We start from the raw sequence: 11,103 nt of genomic DNA on the forward strand, positions 1-11,103 counted from the left end.
TTCCAGGATTTTTTTGTCTATTTTTTCAGAATTTCTACATAGATAATCATGCCATCTGCAAACAAAGACAGTTTTATTTCTTCCTTTCCAATCTGTGTGTCTTTTTTTTCTTTTTTTTTTTCCAATCTGTGTATCTTTAATTTCCCTTTTTTGTACTATATTAGTTACAACTTCCAGCACAATGTTGAAAAGCAATAGTGAGAGGAGACAACTTTGCTTTGCTCCCAATCTCAGTGAGAAAGCTTCAAGTTTCTTACCCTTAAGCATAATATTAGTTATACCTTTTTTTGTAGATGTTCTTTATCAAGCTGAAGAAGTTTTCCTATCTTCCTTGTTTACTGAGAGTTTTCATTATGAATGGAATGTTGAATTTTGTCAAATGCCTCTTCTTTTTCATTTTTAGATTTTTTTTATTTATTAATTTTTTTAATTTTTTTATAGACATGAAATGTATTTTTATCCCCAGGGGTACAGGTCTGTGAATCGCCAGGTTTACACATTTCACAACACTCACCATAGCATATACCCTCCCCAATGTCCATATCCCCAGCACCCTCTCCTGACCCCCTCCCCCCAGCAACTCTCAATCTGTTTTTTGAGCTTGAGTCTCTTATGGTTTGTCTCCCTCCCAATCCCATTTTCTTTCATTTTTTTCTTTTCCTATCCCCAAACGCCCCATGTTGTATCTCCACATCCTCATATCAGGAAGATCATATATAGTTGTTTTTCTCCAATTGACTTATTTCGCTAAGCATAATCCCCTCTAGTTCTATCCACATCGTTGCAAATGGCAAGATTTCATTTCTTTTGATAGCTGCATAGTATTCCATTGTGTATATATACCACATCTTCTTTATCCATTCATCTGTTGATGGACATCTAGGTTCTTTCCATAGTTTAGCTATTGTGGACACCACTGCTATAAATATTTGGGTGCATGTGCCCCTTCAGAGCACCACGTTTGTATCTTTAGGGTATAGTAGTGCAATTGCTGGGTCATAGGGTAGCTCTATTTTCAGTTTTTTGAGGAACCTCCACACTGCTTTCCAGACTGGCTGCACCAGCTTGCATTCCTACCAACGGTGTAGGAGGGTTCCCCTTTCTCTGCATCCTTGCTAGCACCTGTCATTTCCTGACTTGTTAATTTTAGCCATCAAATGCTTCTTCTATATCTATTGAAACTGGTCTGTAGTTTTCTTATAATGTCTTTCTCTAGTTCTTAGGGTAATACCAGCTTCACAGAATGAGGTAGGACATATTCTCCCTGCTTCTATATCCTGAACGAAATTATGTAGAGAACTGGTATGATTTCTTTCTGAAATATTTGGTGGAATTCACCAGTGAACCTATCTGGCCCTGCTGCCTCCTATTATGGAAGTTTATAAATCATTGATTCAACTTCTTTAATAGCCATAAGCCTATTCAAGTCACTGCATTACTTTTTAAAGTATGGATAAGAAGGGATTAGAAAGAGTGATAGAAAATTTAATCCTACAGATAGACCAAATTAAACTAAATGTGGATAGTTGCATATCTTTATGTGAAGAATGGTACAAAAATCATTTGTGGATTCTCTATCTGCTGAGAATTCCACATCATGGATTAGTTTTATCCTTCCTTCTATAACGAAAACTGATAAAAGTTATGGCACACAGTTCAAGTCTAACCAAGTATAGTGCAATTTATTAACTGACCACCTACAATGCAAATAAAGTCTACTCTCAAAAAGATCAAAATTTTCTAGAAGTAACTTCATGAAATAATTTTTTTTAAAGATTTTATTTATTTATTTATTTATTTATTTATTTGACAGACACAGATCATAAGTAGGCAGAGAGGCAGAGAGAGAGAGAGAGGAGGAAGCAGACTCCCTGCTGAGCAGAGAGCCCAATGCGGGGCTCGATCCCAGGACCCTGAGATCATGACCTGAGCCGAAGGCAGAGGCTTTAACCCACTGAGCCACCCCGGCGCCCCCTGAAATTATTTTTAAACAGCACATTTTATATTTGATTAAAGTATGCTTCCCATAACTGAAGAGAGGGAGAGATAATAATAGCTAACACTTTCTTGGCACTAACTGTGTATGGAACATGCTTCTAAGCAGTAAGATGTATCCTAGAGAAGAATTCACTTTGATTAGGTCATAAAGATGGGGAAAATTTTCAACAGTTTGAAAAAAAAAACATTAAAAGATATTCTAGGCAAAGAAAAACAGCATGAAGAGAAAAGGAGCAGGTAGGAAAATAGAGAATATGATTAAAGGAGACTAACTGGGCATGGTCGCTGTATAAATAGGAAGAAAGCAAGAGATAAATCTGGATACCCAGGCAAGAGCCACGAGAAAGAAACCTGGATGCCATTTATTCTAGAATTGTTTTGAGCAGAGATGTGACAAGCGTTTCCACCCAAAACTGCATTTTAGAAACTATTGGTTTTGTATCAACAAGATGGAATAATGGGGTCAGGCTTTAAAAATATAAGCATGTGTTTCATAGGCTACCATGAGAATAAACCAGCTCAATAAAAATAAGTAAATAAACACAGTGGATAGCTAATATATCAATTAGAAACTGTGTTTTACTACCTATAACATGTAAATAATGGCTCAGATACTTATAGGATTTTTTTGTTGCTTATTTGTTTGTTTTTTCATCCCTCACCGGCAATCTAAGGTTGATGAAGAGGCTCAGGGACGTCTTCAGAGACTTATCCTACTCTTCTCCTGTGCTACCATCCATAGCATAGCATTTCAATCTCATGTTTGCAAGCTGGCTGTGCACCTCAACTCAGGCATTTTTATCTGAGCAGAATTACGGAACAAAGACAAAAAGGAAGGGCAAAGCGCAAACCCTCACAGTGTTTTGCCTTCGTATTCAGAATAGGAAGTCCTCCTCAGACACGAGGCTCATTATCTCCTTGCCAGAAATGTGTCTCATGGCCACCCATAGTAATAAGAAAGTGGAATTTTATTTTCCAGTGTCTATAACATTACAAGATAGAGAAGGAAATTGCAATGGGAGAGAAATAGAAGGAGGCTGCCATATATGCCAAAGCAGTGGATTCAGTACAACAAAGATGACAGAAGTACTTATGTCTAGCAGATTCCTTTGTTTGCCTACTCAACTGTGATCTTCCCATGATCCTTTCACTGGTTTTGTCCAGAAATCTAGAGTCTTCTGCTCAGGCTCCAATTCCAGCCCCAATAAAATAATAATTCATTTTAGCCAGTCGTAAAACCCCCAAACCCCTTTGTCAGTGATTAGGTTAAGAGTAGTCCTATGACCCAGTTTTAGCCAATGATCTATAAGGAGAAGTTTACTGGAAGCTTAAAGAATAAGGCTTTCTTCCCAATAAAAAGAGAAACAAATTCACCCCTTCAGAACAGCTGTTGCTTTCTATGAGAATGAGGAAAGCTAATATTCACACAGATAGCAGAGTGGAAAAATGAAAAACATGTGGGTTCCTGATGATTTCACTGAGGTACTGAATCAGCCCTGGAACCATCTTCCCCTGGATTTATTATTTGAGATAATAATTGCTTAAGCCACCATTAATTTCAGAGCTTGTACTTGCAGAAACATATTAACTGTCATAATATGAGTGCAACAATCCAATCAAGATGGGGAATCGAGAGGAGAAATGAGTGATCTAATTCAGGTCACAGATTATGGTCCAGAACTGAAGTTCATGGATACAGCTGTAGTAGAGAATAGAAATACATAGAAATGAGAAGGTTCACTACAAAATAACTTGATGTTTTGAATATAGTTTATTCATATACAATCAAATTTTTGAAATCTAAATAAAAGTTTAGCTCTCATTATTTGCCAACACAGAATGTGATCATTTCATGGACTAAACTGTCTATGCAAAAATCACTGCATTCTTATGCACTCGTTCTTGAAGTTCCTTAAGAGACTGTTCTGGAAATGGCTGTGATGGGAGTCAAACACTAATCAGGACTTGGGCAAGTGTCCAGCAGGTATGGCTAGCACACCTGGTTAAAAAGCAATGAGTGTGTCAGGAATTAATGTGAGAAAATTCTGACATTAAAGGCTTTTCTGTAGCTTTTCTCCCATGCCTTCATTCTACTTGCTTTCATAAAACATGAGCCTTTATTAAGCTAAGCAAAATTCAGAGCAGAAATACAATGATGATAAATAACATATCATGAGGAATTTCACGTGAAATGTATTTTCAGGACACACCAGAGAAAGAAAACATAACATAGCTGATGATGGGTATTTTGTGATAATACCTATTTATAATTAGATCATTTCTAGGCTAGTCTGGGAGCTGTGATTGCTAGGACAAATCATAATGTAAGCTATTTCCTTCCCATGCTCAATATTTTACCCATTTAAAATGTGTTCAGAATAAATCTCAAGAGCATCCTTGAAGAAGAAAAGAAGTGGGAAAGGTTATAACACTCAGTCTTTGGAGAAGTGAAGGAACGGTCTCTCTAGCTCTTCTTTGATATAGTGGAGAGGTTTATAGTCTGGTTAAATGTGTTAGAATCTCATCTGACTTTGCTAGAGCTATCACAGTTTACAAAAAATTACAACACAGAAAATCTTACTTAAAACTTGAAGCACTTATAGGTATCAGGTACTAAGAATTCTTCTCTGGTGATCTGTGTGAACCTCTCCCACAACATTCATTCTCCAACTTTTGCTTCAGTTTTCTGTGACCCAAGGGGATGAACTCTTCAAACTCTTTTATCTGAACTGCTTTACCGTCTGGTTTCAAGTGGGAGGACATTCTAGATCAGAAGGCAGGAAAATGGGCACTTCTTCTCTCAGTTCCCTCATTACTTTAATGCCCTCTATGGCCTCTGCTTCTGAGGCAAGCCATGCCTCCCATTCTCACAAGGCTCCACCAATACTTTTTCCCTTTTTCTCTTTAAGTCCAGTGTGAAAATAGCTTCTCATGCTATTTTCATCCTTGGGGTATCAACATCTATTTTGGTTCCCACCTCTATCTAAATAATCCATTTGAGGGTGACTTCTGTTCCTAAGAGTCACTTACCAATTTTCTGTTCTTAGTCCACAGTTTTTCCCTTCCACTATATTATCTTTATGTGTATGCATCCCAAATAACTGCTTTCCTCTATCCTAACCAGAGAAACTCAAGATATCAATATTTAAGACCTAGAAGAGGACCCAATTTGGCTTAATTTAAGAAGGGTTTTGATCAATGTTCATTTTAGAGAAGTATCGGAAATGTAAGCTCATTGAAGCATATTTTCCCACCACTCTCATAAAAATACTTCTGAGTAAGATTGAAAAACATTGGGAAGGAATGGCTTATGAAAAAGTAAGCAGATCAGTGCAGTACAACTATGTCTCCTAAACTGCTTTTTAAAAAAATGATTAAAACATAATATGACGTTTTTATGATGTATATCAAAATAACCATTCAATTCTTCACTCAGGTCAGTATAGCTCTAGACCTCTGTTTCAGTTTTGTCCTTTGTTGTTTTCTGTGGTCAGTTTAAAGTACATAAATAAATTCATTCATAGAAATAACTTTGAAAAAAATTACAGCAACAAATTTCCATTCTGTTTTGCTCTTTTTGAAAGCATGATAGTCTTGGCTATGTGTAAAATGATAATATGGAAAAGCATTGCAAAAGTATGAACTAAAAATTAGATCTTGAACTTTTGATTATGTGATGGCTTTTCCTTAGACGACCTTGAGAATTTTTTTTAAGCAGAGCATTAACCAAATTTTGGTAATTTTAACTACCTGATTATGTGAGTGTTCTTCTTCTTAAACCCTAAGTTCCTTAAAAGCAGGTACCAGTTCTAATCACTTCTGTATATCTCGGTTCCTGGCATATGGTGTGTCCTCACTAAATGTATATTCAGTTAATTATGATATGTTTAGTAAAAAGCTGCTCTGGTGATCCTTTGCCATATTTGTACTAAGTTCAAAATGTTTTTCAATGGCTACCATGACGGTTTTTTGTGTAAAGGGGCATGTATATTTTCTTTTAATATTTCTTCGAAAGAACACATCAATCAACCATTGTAAACATTCACATTTATATCTTGGACACCCTCAGCCTCCCCTTATCAAAATTTGCAGAAACAATGCAAATGGTAGCCTCCATTCCTGTTCAGAATGATGTCTTTCCAAGCATGTGGGATGTGAAATGCTTTTGTTCATATATAATTGATTCCATACACAGACGGGGGAAAAGGAAAAAAAAAAAAAACTTTCTTTGGTCTTCTAAAGTAAATAATGTCCACACTGGACACCTGAATTTTGGTTTCAATTGCCCAATTAGTGATTGTGTCTCGAGTTCAAATCCCTCTCTTGGAAGTTCTCTCTTTCTCTCATTCATTAATATCAAGGATTATTTCTTTTTGCCACCACTAGTTTTATTGCATTTTGTGACAGAAATTATGAACACATAAAAATCAATCATAAAAAGCTCAAATAATGAATATATAGAATAAAATTTAAGCCTTTTTTACCTTCCTCCCCATCCTATTCCCATTCCAGTAGTAACCACAGTTAACAAATGTGTCCTGCTGGACTTTTCCCTTTGCATTTACAAACTGATATGGATAGGTGCAGATATATACATACTTTGTTTAGAGTAGTTATTTTGAGGGTTTTATTAACATTAATGGGATCACGTTTTGATTTTTCTTTTCCCTTTAACTTTCTCTTTGATTTTCCTGTCTATATAACACATCATTTTACAAAAAAAAAAAAAAAAAAGATAAGACCCAAAAAGTTGAAGTAACTTGCCCAAGTCACATAGCTATTTGTCCCACATTTTATCACAAATCATTTCCCCATATAAGTGAAGATGGGTAGGTTATGCTTTCAAAAACAAAACGTCAGGAGCTCACCACAGCAAAGGTTTGTTTCTCACTCACTCGACAATCCATCACAGCTGGCAATGGCTCTCCATGTCCCCTTCTCCAGGTTTTAGAAGCTTCCTCTGCCAGTCAGGCAGCAGAGGAAAAAGAGAAATGCTAAATAATAACCTGGCCCATGAAGCTTTTACATTGCCTTTTCCTTAGTCAAAGCAAGTTACATGACCAAACCTGACATGAAGGAGGTGGGGAAGTATAAGCTTCAGCAAGAAGAGAAGCCATAATAGTTGACGAATCATGATACAATGTATATACACCCTCCTTCCTCCTTTCCTGTTTTCTTTTGTTTTGACTAAGATTTGTTTTCTGAATCCATTTTTTTCTCTCTACAAATTTGAAAGTTATTTTTAAGGTCTGCTATAAAATGTTAAATGTCCACTTCACTCTTGAATCACTGGAGTTGTTATTTTCATCCTCTCAAACAATACAGTTTAATATCCCAACACTGACCTATAGGCTATTGTTTTGCAGAGTTTAGTTCTTTTTTTCTTGCTCAAAAATCATATATTACTACTTTTTGGTCTTACAGACAGTGTTTTTTATATTTATCCATTTTTACCAAATAGTTTTTCCTTAATCACATATTTTTCTCATAGGATAATTTTCTAGTCTGGAGAAGTAATTACTTTAGAATATTTCTAGTAAGGGGTTATTGATGATAAAATTCTGTTAGTTTGGGTGTATCTGAAAATGTCTTTTTATCTCCCTCTTTCTTATTTATACTATTAGTCATGTTATCCTAAATTAAGATTTATTTTCACATGATACTTTGAAAATGTTACTCCACTGTCTTCTGGCCACCATTACTGAGAAGGAGAAATAGTCTGTTGAACAAAATGTTTTGTCCTTTATTTAGTATATCTTTCCTCTCTGAATGCTTGTAAGATTTTGTTTCTTTGATGATTTTCAGTTTCAGTATGATGGGTTTTGGGATTGACCACAAATTCTCTCAAGGGTCAGTATTCACTTAGATTTCTCAAGATAGATTTTGTCTTTCTCCCTTCATCCACAACCTCTGCAAAGAGTACTTAATTTTTATTCACTCTTTCACAGAAGATGCAACTTTCCTGGTCTGGCCTTATCTGAAGGGTCTTCTGTTAGATTTCTGACATGCAACATGATCTAGCTTTGTCTTTTGACCTCACAGCCCCAGCCACACATCAAAAATAAAGGTCATGGAACTAGCTAGCCATGAATAACTGAATTTCCCTAGAGAAACTAGTGATTTGATGCTTCTATATTTTTGCCTTCTGAGAATTTCTCTTAATTTTTTTTCTGGCTCAGCCACGCATTTATAGATGTATTTGTAGATGATTTTCAGAGGGATGGGATGGGAAGCTTGTGTGCAAAAACACCTGACATAGAAGTTCCTGATAATTAATATACTATGAGCACTGAGAAACTTATGACAGAGAGACTAAGTACTATTCATCCTGTGTAACTGTTTGTGGCCTGGTAATTCATGAACCTCAGCTTTTTCTTGTAGATCATATACTGGCATTCCTTTCCAGCACTCACTGCTTCTGCTTTATGGGATATCTTCATAGGAAGATCTAGCTCTGATTCTATGGATCTCATAGTGTTTCACTGCCCTACACATTCTAATTCAGGTATTCAACTAAAATAACTCATTCTCAACCCCATCCCAGACTCCGCTTTTTGGCTCTAAAAGGTTCCTAATCTGACCACATTCTCATGTGACCCTAGACATATTTTTAAATCCCACTCCAACACTGAATCATTGTGACTTTCCATTATATTATTGACTTGTGTCCACCACCTGCAGGCTTATAAAAAGATTCTTCTTCTTTAAGTCCTCCATGGTATTAACAAGAAAAAACTAGAAAGAACTATTTCTAACATTTAAATATTTCAATGTTGCACAATTCTAGGAAAGAAAAGGATTACTCAGACTTAAGTAAAGACTGTCCTTTTTTCTTTTTTTTTTTTTTAAGTTCTAAGTTAATTATATAATCTAGGTTAGGAATAATACTCTTTTATCAGCACTTATTGTCTACAAAAGATGCATTTAAAATGGATGAAACAAAGGGAAGTAGTTGAAAATCCTGCACATTTACTCAAATGAGTTTAGTTTTCCCAAGATCAATCAGTCTCAGAAACAGGTAGTATATATTGGTGCTGAGATCCCAGGATCTGAAGTGTGCCGGCTGGGAAAACCTTCCACCTGTGGCTACTGTCCTAAATTCTAAAACTGATATTCTATTTTGGAATAATTTACAGACATTTGATCCCATGTTACAATAAAATCTTTCCTATTTCCATCTCTCTCCCATAGGTACCATCCTCATTTATTCTAGTAACATTTTCTGGGTAATTAGTTTTCAAAAATCATCTTAAATCATGACATTCTAAGTAAAAAGAGCTTTTTAAGAGGACATCATAGTGTAGCTTAGGATTGGACCTGTAATGTGGTCAATTTTTTTAAATTTTGAAAACAATTATATTCCTATTTTGCTGTCATATACCAAAATTATCCTACTTGTATTACCAAAAAACATTTTTTTTAAATATTTTAATTTTCCTATATAATTAGTCAGGCTATGTGACCCACTCTCCTGTAAAAAAAAAAAAATTATAAACCTAGTTCTTTAATATACTTTAGGAAGTAATGTTAAAATAAAAGCAATTAAACAACATAATCATTCACTTGGTGTTTATATTATTGCTTCCCTGTTATAGTCTCAGAGCCCCTCTAAAGATTTATTTGCAGTCTATGAAGAATGAGTGAAACATAATGAAATCATAGTAATGAAAACTCTGTTCGAGAGTAAATGTTTAGTTACCAGAAAGTATAAATTGAGCTAAGTTATGCCATATCAGTTACCCAATATCGTGAATAGATGAATAGAATGTGGAAGACAAGACAGTACTAAACACATTTGTGATTTTATTTTTTCCCTCAGGAAACAAAACAGAATGCTCAATTGTGAAGCAGTGAGACAGATTAAGTAGCAATCATTCTCTTTGGTTGTATAACTGCTAATTTGAAACCACCCAACAAAGAAAATTTACTTAACATAAATATAATGGTCCTGGGATGGCTAGATGGAACATCTTGCTTAGATTTGTGAGTTCCAGGGTATACTACATTGAAAAATTAAGCTTTGGCTTGAGAATCAATTGCAGGAAGAAATTTATTTCAAAGTCAAAGAAGTATTCTAGTTGTCTCACCATAATATGCTCTCTGATACAGAAGCATTCTGCCCAACATTCAGAATTTAATATTCTGTTTGTATCTCTTAATGGTTCCTTGGAAATTCTCTAAAAAAGATCAGGGGCAATCTCTCCTTGGGGCACCTGGGTGTCTCAGTCAGTTGAGTGTCCAACTCTTGATCTCAGTTCAGGTCTTTATCTCAGGGTCATGAGTTCTAGCTACATCTTGGGCTCCACATGGGTGTGGAGCTTTAAAAAAAAAAGTGAGGGAGGGCCACCTGCGTGGCTAAGGAGGTTAAAGCTTCTGCCCTCGGCTCAGGTCATGATCTCAGGGTCCTGGGATCGAGCCCCACGTCAGGCTCTCTGCTCGGTGGGGAGCCTGCTTCCCTTCCTCTCTCTCTGCCTGCCTCTCTGCCTACTTGTGATCTCTGTCTGTCAAATGAATAAATAAAATCTTTAAAAAAAAAAAGTGAGGGGGGCTCTCTTTCCTAACTCATTGCCATATGCAGAGGGATTAAATCTCACTCTTAGTATTTTAGTACATGCAAAATTATTTATTCTCTTTATAAGTTTTGCAGTGAAAAAAATAAAACTTAACCAGTTGACAATTAAAGAAAGAATAGGATTAATTTTAACAAACAGGGAACTTGCAAAAATAGAAATTTTACACATTAAACAAAGATAACATTGTGGTTATGAATTATAGGGTCTTAAGAGCTCATCTGGCACTGCCTTTTTCTTCTCAATGGCCCAAAGTCATTTGTCTTTTAGAATATAACCAAGGATAGTAATTAAGATTTAATGTTCTATTAGAGAGGCTTTGTAGTCATAAGATCCTTGATTCCAAAGTCTCTAATTAGTGATTTTTTTCATTTTTGTTTTTGTTTGTGTCTGTGGTTGGTGGGAAGGTTCAGAAGAATAAGCATTAATTTAATAATTTGTGTAGAATTAGAAAACTATTACTCAAAATGGAATCCTTCAACTGTTATATAAATATGTCTGCATAAGCATCTATGTATATATCATTAGAAATAAG

The sequence above is a fragment of the Mustela erminea genome, chromosome 4 (genome assembly GCF_009829155.1).
Source record: "Mustela erminea isolate mMusErm1 chromosome 4, mMusErm1.Pri, whole genome shotgun sequence".
Classification (NCBI taxonomy): Eukaryota; Metazoa; Chordata; class Mammalia; order Carnivora; family Mustelidae; genus Mustela; species Mustela erminea.